General features: G+C 38.2%; 2 long non-coding RNA genes across 11 annotated transcripts in view; one reads left to right on the top strand and one right to left on the bottom strand.

Moving 5' to 3' along the window:
- The window catches only part of LOC107317314 (uncharacterized), a 94,182-nt gene that overhangs the window by 36,443 nt on the left and 41,086 nt on the right, over positions 1–16,653 (top strand). For 3 of the 10 annotated variants that reach the window (XR_014932933.1, XR_014932934.1, XR_014932935.1), the window contains exons 1-4: positions 2,560–8,387; positions 11,932–12,006; positions 12,216–12,314; positions 15,216–15,288. This is a non-coding gene — a long non-coding RNA (uncharacterized LOC107317314). Of the gene's footprint in view, positions 1–2,559; positions 8,388–11,931; positions 12,007–12,215; positions 12,315–12,758; positions 15,289–16,653 lie in introns of those variants that run through there. The other 7 variants (XR_014932939.1, XR_014932938.1, XR_014932936.1 and 4 more) reach the window with 6 other exon arrangements.
- Positions 1,258–13,600, bottom strand: LOC116653767 (uncharacterized). Its single transcript, XR_004308189.2, has 3 exons — positions 13,488–13,600; positions 2,739–2,829; positions 1,258–2,560 (listed from the first exon to the last, which is right to left on the bottom strand). It is a non-coding gene; the product is annotated as an uncharacterized LOC116653767 (long non-coding RNA).

A 16,653-nucleotide genomic window follows, 5' to 3' on the forward strand; every position in this document is an offset into this window, starting at 1 on the left:
TCTCTCACGGGGTTTGCTGTGTGCTGACAATGAGAGCTGCTGTCCAGATGACCTGTCAAACCTGCCATCCTCGGGACACTGCTGGAGATCGGGAAAGCTAACCGACAGCTATTGTTAAGTGGTGGGATTGAAGCAAGGTTCCTAGTTCTAAGTGAGAAAAGGTGAAAGTGAAAAGGAAATTGCCTCTTCTAGGTGTCAAGGAGTAATTAGCAAGTGTGTATCTAGGGTGTTTAGGCTTTAATGCTTTGGCAATCAAGAACAACACAGCAAAGTGCTAGAGTACAGGGACTTTTCCCTTTGTATTGTATTAACAGCATTAACCTTGGAATGTGTTGTTAGTAACTCGCCCTCAAATGGTCTTTGTGCTGCTGCTCACAGCTCTCTGAACCTGGCAGTTCAGCCAGCTTTCGGTAAAACTCTGTGCCCCTTTAGATAACCCATATTCCATCCATTTATTTATCAGTGTATGTTAGGGAAGAGTCCTTACTGAAGTCAAGATAAAACACACCGCTATCCCCTCATCTGTGGAGTTAATCATTTCATTGTAGAAGTGTGCCAGGTTGGCCACCTATGATTTTTCCTTAACAAATCCATGCCAGCTACTTCCCGTCTACTTCTTGTCCTTCATGCATCTGATTTTTGCCCTGCCCAGCAAAGTGAACCAGCCTATAGATCCCCTGACAGTTCTTGACTTTCTTAAGTATGTAAGTCACATTTCCTTTCTTTCAGTCCTCAGGAATATTTCTTAATGATCACAAGCTTTGAGTCCAGAGTGGAGTTGCAGTGATGCTGGCTGACTGCTTTAGCACTTGTGGGTACCCCTCTAAATTCTTTGGATTTAAATGTCAGGTGTGTTTAGCCATTCCCAAACCTAATCCTCTTCCACATCAGGTTAATCTTCGGGACCTGAATTTTCCAAATGCAGTTCTTACCAGTTAAAACCAAGGTGAAGAAGGTTTTGAATATTCTTCCATGTTACGTGTCACCAGGTTCTTTGCCTGCAGTGGCCCGCATTTTTTCTAATCTTCCTTTTACCTCAATACAATTTTGGAATCTTTTTTTTCTCACCCCCTTCCAAACTGAACTACAGGTGGACTTTAACTTTTCCAGCCTCAGTCTATTAGGTCCAAAAATATATTTATCTTTGACAGTAAGGGGTAGCATGTGCTTGTTTTATTTGACCGGTTATGTGTGTTTTTGTGTAGTTATCAGAAGCAGGTAGTGATGTGTGCTAGAAGTCAGGACACTGATAACTCCTTTTTGATAGTTCTGTTTATTTCCTTTAATAATGCAGACATGCTTAATTGAGTACCTCTGATAAATGGGAGTATTTCCTACAAATTTTAAGGTAGCTTATTATTTTTTGTTACAACGTCTCCCAGATATTACTTAACAAACATTCATAACGAGATTTTACAGTGTACATAAAACAAGAGGAAAGGCAAGTCAAGATCTAAAGGGAAGTATAGATAATGTTAAAGAGGAGAAACAAAACTAAAAAAGCGAATGGCAATTTGTGGGCAGCAACGCTGGGTGTTGTGATGGCATAGAGTGGATTGTGCTCAGTTTATATGAGAATACTGGAAAAGAGTAAGATCTTCATTAAGGCACGGATAACAAAACAGCACCTGGATAAAGAAGTCTAAGTCAACTGACACTCTGTCCTGTAGTCTGAGAGATGAAATGATAGCTGACAGTGGTAAGAAAGCTCACTGGGTGTGGGAAGCGTGCAATTGCTCTATCTTAGCTGAAAGTAATGAAGCCTGGACATATTAAAACAAAGTTTTTTTTAAAGGAGACGTTACATATGGTGCAAATAACCAAGTTTACTGTGGTGGTTTGTACAAAATGACAAACGTAGCATTTGTGCTTTTTCTGTACAGTGTACTTTCTGAAGAGGGATTTCCTGTTTGGGGCTGAATCTGACAAGCAGCATTGTTTGAAACATAATTTTAAAGATACTTTCAAAATCAAAATGCCACTTTACTTCCGAGTGACATGCCACACTTTAGGCAATTAAAATAATTAAAACATGAACTTTTAATAATGTCATATTCAGCTTGATGTGAGCCAGCTTATTTCATTTCCTTCATGAGAAATTGTCACAATATTTATTTGATCAAAGCCCGTACTCCTTATTCTTGTACCCAACACATGCTTTTTCCATTACTTCAATTACTTGCCCTTGATCTGCTCTCAATGTGTGCTTTTTTTTTCTTTTTCTTTTCTTTCTTGTTCTAAGTGAATTAGTTGCTGCTGGGGCTGGCTTTTTTTGTTTTTTGGTTTTATTTTTGCATTTTTAGTTGTTCAGTCTCTATCAATGACTAATTGGAGCAAAGTATCATTTTCTTGCAGTGCAGTCTAATCAGCCAGGCTGACAAAGAAGAGAGCTTTTAGCTGCTTTCCATTTCATTTATTTATCTCTTTCAAGTAATATTATCGCTGTTGCAAGTCTTCATATGATTTACAGCTGTTGTTTTGAATGAGGAGCTACTGGCAAGATTTTGCAAGGTATGCAGGTCACTCCAAAAGCAATTCCTCCTATTCATTTCTGCAGAAACTACAACAGATAGAAAGAGCATATCAACACTGTTTGATAGAGCAAATTATCAGCTAATCAACACCAACAAAGTCACCACCATTAATTATTCATCTTCACCAGCAATGAACAAGAGCCTGCATGCTGTGCTCTTAATGTTCTTCACCAGATTCACAGTGTTTCACCTCCCTGTGCTCACCTCCACTCTTTGGTCTCCAAAGACCTTCAGAAATGAGGAATGTCAGTGGGTGCCATTGTTTCTGCATGGAGGAATTCAGTGACATACCTCTCTGAAAGACAATATTCAGTTATATGACCTGCAAGGCTGTGAATGTTACATTCCATACTCAGTCATCCATTGACAAAATCCTGTCATTTAAAAGAGGGTACTGGCTGCTATGAGGTTAAAGCATTCTATAAACATCATACTGGATTTATATGTCTTGCAAAGCAGTCGTTTGCAGACCTTACTCAAAGTATGGTTAAATTAATTTTCTACCTATTTCTTTTCACACATTTCATTTTATATGTCAAATTTAAACTCATCAAGTGCTTTTCCAATGCCAACATCAATTTAAAATGTACAATTTACAAACTTGAGTTTAGCAGCATGTCACGGAATGTGTATGTGGAAGTGATGCTAAACAACATGCTGAACTACACTCTCCCAATGATTAGTTATAAAACAGTCACACTAGGCAGTGACACACTACCTTATTGAAAAGCATATTTCGTGCAAGTAACGCACACTACTTCAAAATAAATAAGTAAATACGTGAGTTAGTAAATAAGCCAGCACACGTTTTCATATTTTCTACATGGGCTGCTCTGAAAGTAATATTACCTGTTTTACTGTGTTGGCCCATGATGCCAGAGGCAGATGCTGGTACTATGTTGGTAGAGGATGAACCTTTCCCACCAGTATTCATTGCTGTCTGCTGAACGTTTTTGGATTCCAAACAGTGGGATGTCAGCACAGTGAAGTGGTGGGTAATGCATTTCAGCAGTGGTGACAGCAACGGGAAAAACAAGCCACATTCTGCCCGGCCATGTACAGCTGCTGCACCATGAAATTAAGAGTGTATCAAGCAGCACATCCACATAAATTGGCTGATGGTGGTGACTGTTTTGTAGCTGAGAATTTGCCCTATCAATAGTGTTATTGTGCTCTTTGCTTCTCTTGTAGTTTCCATGGAATTAAATAGGAAGCATTACTTTCAGAGCAACCTATGTAGTTTTGTTTTACATCTGGAGATAAGCAAGATGCTGAAGTTCTGGTGATTCCTGTAGTATGCAAGGATATTTAGGAGAAATATATATGATAAAGCCATCTGGCCAAATGAATTTCATTGTTAAGATTTTCTCATGGAAATGAACATTTTCTTATTTTTTCTCATTTAAAATATATTCAGCTTTCATAGAAACAAATAATATGTAAACAGCATCCTTGCCTTTTTCTATCAGCACTTAACATTTATGTGTCAGATTTTGCCAGGAATTTGTTGACATCTCTAAAGTGATTCTCCATTTGTCTGCATACACATGTATTTTTTCCTTTGTGGAGAAGAACAGGAGGTGGAAACAAATTTTTGCATGATATTGCAAGCAGTTGTTTCAAAGAAATGATCTTTTTTTATCCACTGTTTCTTGAATGACAAGAAAAAGTCTCTTTTTCAAAAGTGGCATTTGCAGTTGTACTTAAAGGACTAACTACTGCCTTCTATGTATATCGGCATTACAAGTGTAGCTGATAACATCGGCATAGCTGATGTCAGAGCAGTAGGCTGGGATTTCTTCAGACCATTGTTTCAGGTTTTCCTGGTGACACACAAAGGTGTGCCGAACAACTTCATGCACTGAGTGTAGTTGATAACCAGTTTCCAAACCAAAGCTGTAGTTCCTGAGCATCAGCTGGCTTTTGTTATTCAACAAAAGCTTTTCTTGTGGGGAGGTTTGGGGTGGAATCCCATCTTGCAGACCTATCTCAGGGCTTTAATCTTCTCTAATTGTCTTTTATCTGCGTGGGAAGTGTGTTTCTACCAGTCTCATCTCCCACTTACTTGCCTGAGAGCAAGGTGAAGGTTGAACTACTGTTTTCTTGGAAAATCCTGGTGCTGATGTAATATGCTCCATATTGCATTTCTTTGCTTTTTTTGTTTGTTTCTTGGTGTTCAATAAGAGGGTAGATGTGGCACTGAGTGACCTGGTTTAGTGGGCATGGTGGGGGTGGGTTGATGGTTGGAATGGATGATCTTATGGTCTTTTCCAATCTCAATGATTTTTTGATTCTTCCACAAAAATCATGGAACACAACCAATTACATTTCAGTCCATTTCAAATCTATCTATGCCAATAATTATTGGATAAAACCCTTTAAGTAAGTATCTAAACAAAGGAAATGTTTTGTCTTACCGTGCACGCTGTCTTCTTTCTGGCAATTTATATCTTTTTCTTCGTCTTTCACTTGCTAGTTATATTGACAATTCAATGACTTGAGCCTGAATTAATTAAACTGCTAAATGGCAAAAGATCACACCGACATATTCAGTTATCTTTTAGCATTTATCACTTTATTTGACAATCTGTAGGACTGACTGCATTGTCTAAATGGCATATTCTACAGGTGTGCCTTATTAAAAATAGCAGATAGGACTTGAATTTTTCTGTGAAAGAGCACACAAATGACACAGTCAAGGAATAGCTACCAGTAATCCAGAAAGAACTTGACTGTAATGTCTCCTGACATAACTGCAGGTGAAAGGAATCATTCCCCATTTCTCCCAGTGCAACCACTGAGGGACACAAAATAAAATCACCAGTTCAGCACTAAAGAAAAGTGTCTTTGCAAAAGGCCTGTGGCATCTCTTGCCACAGGACACTGTGGGAGATGAAAATGTAACATAATATTGCATAGACACCTCAGAAAGAAAAGCGCTTAAAGGTCACAAGATATTTGCAAAGGCATCATTTGTCTCCTAAATTTTGTGATGGAGACTGGGATGATATTTTTAGGAGAGCATATGTATCTGTTTTGCCCAATAGGCAAAGTTAGCACTGGTATGATGCTCTTCAGCTACTTTTGTGTTTGAGGGAGCTTCATTGTGTCTTGGTCACAGAGATCCAAGTGCTTAATCTTGAGAGATCCTTGATGAGAGAAGTTAAAATTGTTACGACTCTTCCTTGATTCTTTTTTTTTCCCTCACATCTGTGGTGTTTTTGTGCTTCTCCCCAACTGTGCGAAAGGAGGGTCTTAGTTGTTCCTCACATCATTTTGTTTTTGTCAGACATTTTTCTTCTCTTGGGCAGAATATTTAGGTCTGTTGCACTCCCACATGCTCTACTTTTCCTTAGTAAGTCAACTTCTGTGCCTGCTATTTTATTTTTTGCAGTTTTGGAGGTCACATTCCTAATTCTACTGTAAGCACTGATATGGCATCCATGTTATGAAGTACTTCTTCACTGGTTACAGTACAGTTTAGCATAATTATTAGTTTGCTGTAAACCCAGATAGATTGATTACAATCTGTTTGATACCCTTGAAATTTATATGTGTGTAAGCCTGTCTCGCTCCAATTTACAGGAGGGAGGCAAGGTTCTTTGATGTGTGTATATACCCGGCGTGAGATTAAGAAGCAACAGTTCAAATGTTGGTCCAACCAGTTTATTAAAGTCCTAGCCGTTTTTTTGTTGTTGTTGGTTTTTTGGGGGGAGATGGGGAAGGGAAGGTAGGTGATAGGAAAAGTAGGAAATGTAAGCAAGGAGTCTTTGCAGAGAGCGAAAGAGATAGTCACCACCGTGGGTCCAGCGAGGTACACAGTAGGTCCGTGGATCTCAGGAACTCGTCTGATCACCGCAGGGGATGGGAGACAGCCAGGAAGCTCCGCAGCAAGCCGGTCCCAGGGTTCTTCCCACAAGATTTTCCCCTCAGGGAATTCTCCGTCAAAGGTGTCTTTGGGAGTTTGTCTCCAAAGTCCCCAGTTTAGCGAGGGCCTTTTATCCCCCATTTCTGTGAGGTTGTTTTTCTCCTTAGTTTGGTGTGACATACCTGGCCCAACAGATAAGCCAGAAGGGAGTGGTGCCTTTGTTGCCAGGCACAAGTATTATCACCTTTCGCAGTGGTCAGCTCCTCCAAGCTGTACCCCTGAGAAAGACTGCCTGTCCTGCTTGCAATCATGGGCAGAGGTGCTGTGTCACGATGACACCCATAATTCACTCTCCTGGATAGTTAGCAGTTGCCAATCAGAGTCTTATCATTCACGTAGCAAGCTTTGAGACAAATAAGAAAAACAGTTCTGTCCTTCACACCACCCAGTTGCCTTGAATACATTAAGAATGACTTTATAGTTGCTGTTCCTAATTGTTTTGAAATATCCTAATAGACACTGGACTTGTTTTAATTCATATATTAAAATTTATTCTGTTCAAAATCTTTGTTTATGCCTACACAGCTCTAAGGCAGATTTTCACCTTAAGGATTGAATTCCAGTCAGTTAGGGCTTTACCATCAAAAGCTGTCAACATAACTAGCCAGTCTTGGCTCCCCATCAATCTTGTGAAAGGGTTCTGCATGTGGATGCAGGGTAAATTTCAGGTGATTTGAGGGACAGTGTATCAATTGATCTTACTAATGTGGACAAAACCTAATGGATATAAAGCTTGCAATTTGTCTTCTTTTAGAACAGTATTGACTATAAATCTTATAAAAGCCTAATACTTCTCTATCAAGCAGAAGAAAAGTGTGAATGGAAGGCACAAGTTGCAGTGCTTATAAGTCCCAGAAGTTCTGTCATTTTCAATATTTAGAATCATAGATTGATAGAATCATTAGGATTAGAGAAGACCACTGAGATCATCTAGCATAACCACTGACCCCACCATGCCCACTAAACCACGTAATTCAGTGCCACATCTACCCGTCTCTTGAACACCTCCAGGGATGGTGACTCCACCACTTCCCTAGGCAGCTTGTTCTACTGCACTGTCACTCTGAGAAGAATTTTTTCCTGATATCCAACCTGACCCTTCCCTGGTTCGAGGTAAAGCCATTACCTTTCATCCTATTGTTAGTTACTCAGGAGTGAAGGCCGACCTCCACCTCACCACAGCCTCCTTTCAGGGAGGTTTACAGAGCGATAAGCTCTCCCCCGTGCTCCTTTCCTCCATACTGAACAGTCCCAGTTTCCCCAGCCATTCCCATAAGACTTGTTCTCCAGACCCTTCAAAGCTTTGTTACTGTTCTATCAACATTTTCCAGGTCCTCAGTGTCTTTCTTGTAGTGAGGGGCCAAAAATGGAACACAGTGCGGTGTAGTTCCCCTATTTATTTGTTCTAAGAAAAATTACTTTGCTACTAATGCAAAAACTGATGGAGAAGAAAAAATCTCTATAATTATTGAATCAGATCTTCAGAGCACTGAGCCTTTTTCAAAGTCAAAAATGGCTCTGCCAGGTAGAAATAATCTAAATTTATTCCCTTAGATGCCCTCCCAAGCCTCTAAACTTCATTCTGGATAAAGCCTTCTATCTGTTGCCATCTATATTGCTAATTCTTTGGGTAGTTGCTTTCTTAAGAAACACACGAGTCTTAAATAAAAGGCTGTAATTTGATTAGGATGAGGACACAGGTACAGATAGGAAGATGAGAGCAGATCAGCAGAAAGGTACCTTGGGGAGCTGGAGGCAGCAGCTCAGCATGAGCCAGCAGTGTGCCATGGCAGCCAGGAGAGAAAACTGCATCTTGGAGTGCATTAAACACAGCACAGCCAGCCAGTCAAAGAAGAGATTCTCCTGCTGTATTTAGCACCTTGAATACTGAATGCAGTTCTGGTCTCCACAACATAAAAAGGATGGTAAGATACTTGAAAGCATCCAGAGGGGACAGCAAAGCTGGTGGCAGGGCTGGAAGGCGTGTAATGCATGGAATACATTTGGGCTGTCTGGTTTGGTGGAAATGAGGCTGAGAGGTGCACTCATTGATCTCTGCAACTTCCTAAGGAGGGACGTGCTGGTCTTCTGCCTGGTATGCAGCGATATAACACAGGGTGGCACAGAGCTGTGCCAGGGGAGGTTCAGATTGTATATCTGGAAAAATGTTCTTTACTGTGAGGGTGATCAAAGAATGGAACAGTCTCTTTAGGAGGGTGTTTGATGCCCCATGCCTGTCAGTGTTCAAGAGGAGTTTGGATAATACCTTTAATTGTATGCTTTAACTTTTCATTAGCCCCAAAGTGATCAGGAATGTTGGAATTGATGATGTTTATAGATCCCTTCTAACTCAACTATTCTAATTATTCTAATTCTAATTCTAATTAATTCTAATTCTAATTTTACGATATTAGATGTTGATGACAGAAGTAGCAGGAAAGCTCCAGGGCTGGCCCTCAGGGAAAGCATACTTAAGCGGAAAGATGCTGCAGAATCAGGAAGGAGTAAGGGAAGAAATAATGAAATACAGTCTGTAAATGTCAAGGTCAGAAGAAATAGGAGTCGGGGAGGTGCTCAGGGCACTGGAGCAAAACGTGTGCTGGATCAAGTTTATCCTGAAGAGCAGCTACCCAGGTAGAAGACCCATGCTGGAGCAAGAAGAAATATGTGATTTATTTTAAAAAGACAGCATCTTACACATCTTAGAAACCAAGCATCCTTTACAAAATGTAAATGTAAACTGTACATCTTGGAGATAAAATGTTGCTGGCACATAAAGTTCTGCACTCAGTTTGGTATAATAAGTGTAGGGGAAAAAAGTTCTTGTAAGGAACATAAAAGGAGGAAATCATAATGCATTACAATTTTGGCTTCAAGGAAAACTGATTGACATAAAGTTGTGTGCTGGAAACTATCCCAGAGAAGATATGCAAGAGTTAAACGAATATATAAATGACACATAGGAACAAAACCTGAATGTTTTTTATTATAATTTTAGGTATGGTTATTCTTTTGCTTCTTTCCTCCCTCTTTCTCCTCTCCCCCCCTTTCCTGTTACTCCTACTCCTACTCCTACTCCTTCTATTATTTTTCTTCAGTGCTTTTCTATTTTCTATTCAGTATTTAAATAAGAACTATTAAAAGAACAGATCCTTGTATTTCCTTGGTTGTATTTGCTGCCCATTCTAATTTATTTCTAAAAACCAAACATAAAAATTCTTAATTATCTTGCTAGTTGAAAAGGTAGATCTGACTAGTTGAACTTTTTAAGAGACAGCAGCTGTTGATTTAACCATTGCTTTGTTTTCATAATACAGTTGTTTTATCAGTTTTAATAATAGCATTATTGCTGTTTGCTCAAAGGTATTCCAGATTAAGAAAAAAAAAAAAAATGATTCTCTTGAATGTAAACTAGTAGAAAGTGCAAGGAAAAAATAACATCACATATGTTTACACAAAATAAGGGTAGGAATGATAGGAGACTCAAAATCATGAAGATATGCTATGGAAGTTAGAAAGGTTTCTAAAAATATATTTTCAATAAGATGTCAGATATTTTTGGAGTACAGAGGAGAGTCAACCTGGATCTTGAAAAATGAGATCCTGTTAAAGTCTTTACTTATCCTGATAGAAGTGTGTGGGGTTTTATGTTCCACATGCAGACTAACATTCACTAAGCAAAGAACTGAGCTCTGGCATCATTTTGATGTTTTTTGTTTATTCTCCCAGTTGTATTTCAAAGAAATTGATAAAAACATACTCTTCTCCAGGCTGACTAGTACCATCCCTCTCAGGCTCTCATATCTTAGATTCTCTGCTCTCTTCACAGTCTTGCTCCTTTAATTCCATGCCCCTTTGTCACTGGGTGACACAGAAGTGGACACAGCACTCCAGACATGGTCTCATCTGTGCTTTAATAGAGGGGCTTTGGGGCCAAATGGCAGATTCTTTGTATGCAGGTCCTTGTGAAGTGCTCAGTGCATTGAAAACCTATTATTGCCTGTAAGATCCTAACAGAACTACTGGAGTAGATAACCAGTGATTGGATTGCAGCTAGACTTTGTACTGCTGATCATAACCCCTTGAGTCTAGCAGTTAAGCCAGGTTTCAGTTTACCTCACTAGTTCTCAAATGTGTGCTTCCCCAGTTGTCTATGTGGATGTTATCTGAGACAGTTATCTGAAGCATTACTAAAGTCATGACAAATGATACGTACTGCTCTTCCTTTATCCACTTGGCTTTGGATAAAGACACCTTTTTGGACACAGCAGTCAGTTTGGACAGGCGTGGTTATTCCTCATAAACCCAACCAGTCTACTCCCAGCCTCTCTCTTTCCTTTCAAGTGACTGGAAATGGTTTCCAGGATTTATTACTGTATGACCTTTTTTTCCCTCTTGAGCTGAGGCTGATGGACCTGCAAACCCCCTGATCGTCCTTGCTCTTCTTGAAGACAGGGTTGGCTGTTCTTGTATTCTAGTTTTGTGATTCTTTGATTGTGTAGGGAATTATGTCTGTGTAACTTTCAAGGGTTTTTATCATTTCTAATTGAACACAGTTTAACTTGAAAGCCAAATTGAAAGAAGAATCACGTGCTTAACTTACAAGTCTGCTATTACTGCTTTATTTATCAATAGCATGTATGGAGGCATACTTCTTCTGTGCAGTTGCTGATCAGTTTAGACATTATTTTCCTTTTTTTTAACATGATTCTCAGTCTTTCTGAATTTGACTTTCCCTTTATGAGAAGGAGAAAAATAGAGTTAGGATTTCTGTTATACAGGAGTCATCTACGGTTACCTAGTTTACTGCAGCTGTGTTGACTGGGAAGAGAGACCAGGCCACATTTTTGAAAGAGCTTTGAGCAGTATTATTATTTCTCAAAACCTGCCTAAGAAGTCCTCATTTTAGCCATCCTCTTTTCAAGTATTATTAAAATCTAGGGCACACTGAAATATCTAAACAGCAGTAGAGTATTCAGAAACCTCTCCCTAACTGTGGGTTGCTTTAAATTTGTTCCTTAGAAACTCGTCTTGTGGTTTCTATGTAGCAGTGAGGAAAATTCTTTTATGCTGGTTGCAGGATTAAGGTCTAAATATTTGCATTTGTCTTGTAAGCATTGCCATGTAACACAAATAAATGAATGCATTCTTGAAAGTTAAATGCTGTGTTGCATCTAATTCATTTGGAATCATTTACAGTCCCTAGATTTTATGCTGATTGCTTTTTGAGATTAATTAATTTACATAGCTATTTGAGTTTCATATTTCTTGATAAAGTATACAGCAAGAAGTTAATAAAACTAATGCAGAAGCTTCATTTGATGTGAGACAACTTTAAAATGTCCGCCTGGAGACAAGGAATGACATAGAATGAAGTTTTTCATCAGTAGGTTGTCTCAGATGTAAAAAGTCAACTCAGAACTGTTTATTGGGATTTTTGTGAGTGTGTTTTTTGTCTTAATATTTTAGAGGTTGACTTAAACACAGCGAGCGTATGGATCTTTACAGAAGGCACTGTCTTTTTCCCATTATCTGTGATGACTGGTGAGTCTTTATAACTTAAAAGAAATGTTTTAGCTTAAGAGAATATGTTATAACAGATCAGTTTATGAAAAAAAAAAAAAAGTTTTAAACTTCAGAGGTTAAAGTAACGTTCTGATGGTAGAAAAAGTATTCAAATGATGGTAGAAACATATTCAAAACTAATGGACGCCAGTCTAAGTTACAATTTTGTTTCTCTTGTTTTCATGCAGAGAACTCCTTGCATATGTCTGAACTGTATGGCCAAATTGAGATTATTGTTTTTATATCCTTTGGAGCCACCAATCACACTACGAAAAAGAGCTGTGGGTGTAAGTAGGTGTATGGCTGTATTTTATGCTTGCGTGTGTGCATGATGTACCTTGCAGTTTTGCATTCAGAAGAGTAGCATGCGTGCAAAATCATCTTCAGCCAGAATTTCCAAAAGGAAAATAATATATGTTTAGGAAAACTCTAGTAACAACTACATGCTTTCATGTGGTCCTTATTAAGTGACTACTTAGCTGTGAATCTTATATGGCAAGCTACCTTCCACTCTGAAAAACTGCTGTGCTAGTTTGTGTGAGTTTCACTGACTTCAACATTCTTGTTTCAAAGTCATGAAAGCACTTTTCTACAAGGTTACATTATTTTTCCTATGCATTTGCTAAAACAATTATAAAGAAAATGGCAGATCATGCCATCAAGCACAACATATTTGTTACATAAATTCTCCATTATTTTCATTGTAACTGACCTTTCTTCTCCAACTGTAGGTTGCTGCGATTTCTTACATAAACCAGCTTGTAATTAAACTTTGCATACATGAGATGATATGTGTAGGGGGTATTTTATGTCAACATGTCACTTCTTGTCTCTGGGTCCTTTAGACACGGGATGTGTTAAGTGATGTCTAATTAAAAGCCAGTATTTAAGGCCTTAAAATGCAGAAGAGAAGACTATGAATGAAGGTATGACTGGTTCTGCACTGAAATACCCTTCTGGAAGCTATCTTACAATGTCTTTTGAATAAAAACCAGTAGCTTGGTATATTACACTGTATTCTACTGAAAGTTGCTAATGACTAAATTGCTTAATATTTTCTGCTGATCATCCTGTTAACATTTTCAGTTGCTGCTTAGAGAGGTATTTGCATTTATTATTGACTTCCAATTTAATATTAATTGGTAACAGAGCTGATCAAAATCATATCAAGGCAAGACCACTCATATCTCAGTGCAATGCTGTGTTGCTATGGTAACTTGAGAGGAACTGAGGTTTTCATCATTACCAAAGCCTAGTGAAATTGCGGGCATTATATATTGTTCAATTTATACACACACACTAACACACTCATACCCATGCACATGCACGCTCACAGAAAACATCTATATGCAAGAATTACTGTCTGTGATGTATAATATAGACACTGCTACTTCTTGTATCTTTCCTGAGCCACTGTCTGTTGGTGAAAAAATAGGCAATTGGCATTTTATGTGTCTTACCAAGTAAGTCTCTGAGTAATTCTTCAGGCCATCACATGTTGAAGCAGTTAATAAAACAGATCTTGGTGTTGAAAAGGTCTTTGGTGTGAATGATCTAAGGATCAGGAAGAAAGATATTCTCTCTGCTCCTCCATAAGACACTAATGGGTTGGATGGGAGACTGACTGTCTCTGTCTCTGTCTCTGTCTCTGTCTCTGTCTCTGTCTCTGTCTCTGTCTCTGTCTCTGTCTCTGTCTCTGTCTCTGTCTGTCTCTGTCTCTGTCTCTGTCTCTGTCTCTGTCTCTGTCTCTGTCTCTGTCTCTGTCTCTGTCTCTGTCTCTGTCTCTGTCTCAGTAGGTGGTTTCTAGTGAGCCATGTATGACAGTCATAGTTCAACTTCAGCTGTTAACTTAGAAAGAAAAGATGCATGTAAGAGTTGTGTATGTAAATACATGGGAAGGAAAGCAAATAAAATTACTGTATGACGTCTCTCCCCCAAAAAGTCTACCACCAACATCATCAAAATCTAAGGATTCAGTACAGTGGTAAGATGAAAAAAAAAATAATAATTAAAAAAATTTGCCTTAAGTTTGCAAGCTTATGATTTTCTTCAAGGGTGTCTGAGATGTTGAGTAATGTTTCAGTACATTTCCTTCACCCCATTCTATCTGTATTCTTTCCTATACTTCACCTTCTTTTTATACTTTTGATAATAAGTAAGTAAGGACTGTGGACATGAGCTGATTTTTGAAGCACGTGATGCACCAAGGCTTTGGTAAGAATGCTTTTGGTTGTTTTTTTTTTTGTTTTTCTGTTGAAACACTGATGATCAGAGCAGTCATAAAATTACAGCAGTGCAATCTACACCAGGGGCTGTTTTATTCTATTTAAGCAGTCTTCTGCTATTTTTGTTCATTGCTGCTTTTCTGAGAACACTTTGTGTACTCAAAGTTGTATACATCCATTATTTCACATAGATTTTGTTACTGTGCTGATTTTTTTCATGAAATTACAAATTTTTTCTTGTTGTTATACCTTTTTATCAGTTATCAGCTTCAGGTGATCTTATTAGTATACCATCATTTACATACAAATGTCAAGCTGTCCTAAGTGTCCAAAGGGGCTTTTTTGAGTGAATAAACCTGAAATTTCCACATAAAACTCTGTGAAAATATAAAAGTCATAAAGTTCTTAAATTGTATTGAAATGACTGTATTTTATTATTTTTGTCATCTTATTGCTGTACTCTCTGTAAATATATATGCATTTATATGAGAAATATGAAAAGAACAGAAAATTAGCTTCCCTAGAAGTACATTCTAAAACAACTGTATAACTGATAGATGCACAGTATAGTAACTGTATGGTCAGATGGCTCACAAAGTGCCAAGTTTTAAGCATAAATATACATTATATTACAATTAAGTATGCCTAATCCCTTTGAGAGCTAAAAATAAAGGTGTTTGTAAGCTTGCGGGATTTTCTTTAATGCATATATTTTTATTAATACAAATTAGAGATTTATTTGAATCTGAGTTGCATAAATAAAAGAAACCTTGAAAGAAGAAGTGGGTTAGAATTTGGAAGTTATCTGTGCGATAAACTTGCTCTAAATAGATTACAGAATGGTGTTAATTGCTTTCATACATTCTCACAAGCAAAACGGGAGTACATATGGTACAGGAAATTTAAAAGTCCCCAAATTCTACCTATAATCTTGTACCCAGTATTGATTTTATTTCATTGCAGTTGCACATGCTGCACCATTTGACTTCAGTGGAGCTGATTCAGCCTGGTGATAGCTATCATACTGTATATTCAGGTCTGTATTACAAGTTACCACCTTTCCTTTTCTTACACTTTAAAAAGCATTCAGTCTCATAAACCACCTTTCTTTCCTTAAAAAAAAAAAAAACACACCACCAAACATCAAAACATTGGAACATGGCTTTCAGTGAACATGGAATGTGGTTTTTGAGTGTGATGATTTTGAGACAAATAGGTAAATGATAGCTGATAGCACATTGTTTTTTACTGATTGACATGCTATATTCTTCATAGCTTAACAAGTTAAGGAAAAAGTAAATCTCTGATGAGCTGTCAGCCTTCTGGGTCAGCTGTATGAAAAGGATTAGTGGTGGCTAAAGGTCAAGGGGCAGTAAGAGTTTCTACAAACACTTCAGAAACTGAGAGGACAAATGCCTGGTAGGGGGCACTCCTTTCATTTGAAAAGTAGAATCTAATGCAACAGTGACTGGGAAATGCTTACTACCTACACTACATTGCCTTTCACTACTAGTCTTCAGTGAGAAAAGCAAATAGATACAGAGAAATTATTTCCATGTTTCTGATCAGTCGATGAAAAATAGGTAAAGGAATGTGTGGAAAGCAGGTCCACAGATTGGCAGATGGAATGACAAGATTTCCAGTTGGGCTGGTAACCAGTTCTATTTGTATCTTTAAAAGAATCAGACAATCATAATGGAAACTCCCGGCATCTTCCTGGCAGTAAGTGTAAGTGTAACCTGAAGACCAGCCAGCTATTGTTTTGATAAGTTTGATCACTTTTTGATAAACCATTAGACATAATCCACAATAAGAGCTCAAAATCTTTTCAAGTTGACATACAATTACTCATCCTTTAATCCAGGTTCACTTTTATGGATTAAGTGCTTTGCAACATCCAAAACCTTTCATCTGATACCAGTTAAGGTTACTAAAGTTGAAGAATACAGACTTCTTTTCTAGGTACAGAACCTGTTGCTCTTCTTCAAACATTTTCCAGCTGTTGCTTTTTGTCAGTCGGCTATCAGAAGGCTGGTGGGTTTTACTCATACCACTTTCATTAAGACAGGCACAAGGGCACAGAGCTGCACCAGAGGAGGTTCAGACTGAATATAGGGAAAATAATTCTTTACTGTGAGGGGGATGGGATACTGGAAGAGGCTTCCTGAGAAGCTGATGATGCCCCATTGTTTGTCAGTGTTTACAAGCCATTAGGTCGTCTTTACTTTTGGTTAGTCCTGAAGTGGTTGGGTAGATGGACTTGACAACCTTTGTAGGTAGCTAAGATGTTCTATTGTACTCTATTCTATTCCATTTTACCATATTCATATAGTTTATTTAGAAGGAAATGTATTGGCTGCCCTCTAAGCTGGAACTGCTCCTGACTACCTCTATGCAAGTG

Source organism: Coturnix japonica, chromosome 11, assembly GCF_054131305.1.
Source record: "Coturnix japonica strain WE chromosome 11, WE-NBRP24, whole genome shotgun sequence".
In the NCBI taxonomy this organism is placed as follows: domain Eukaryota; kingdom Metazoa; phylum Chordata; class Aves; order Galliformes; family Phasianidae; genus Coturnix; species Coturnix japonica.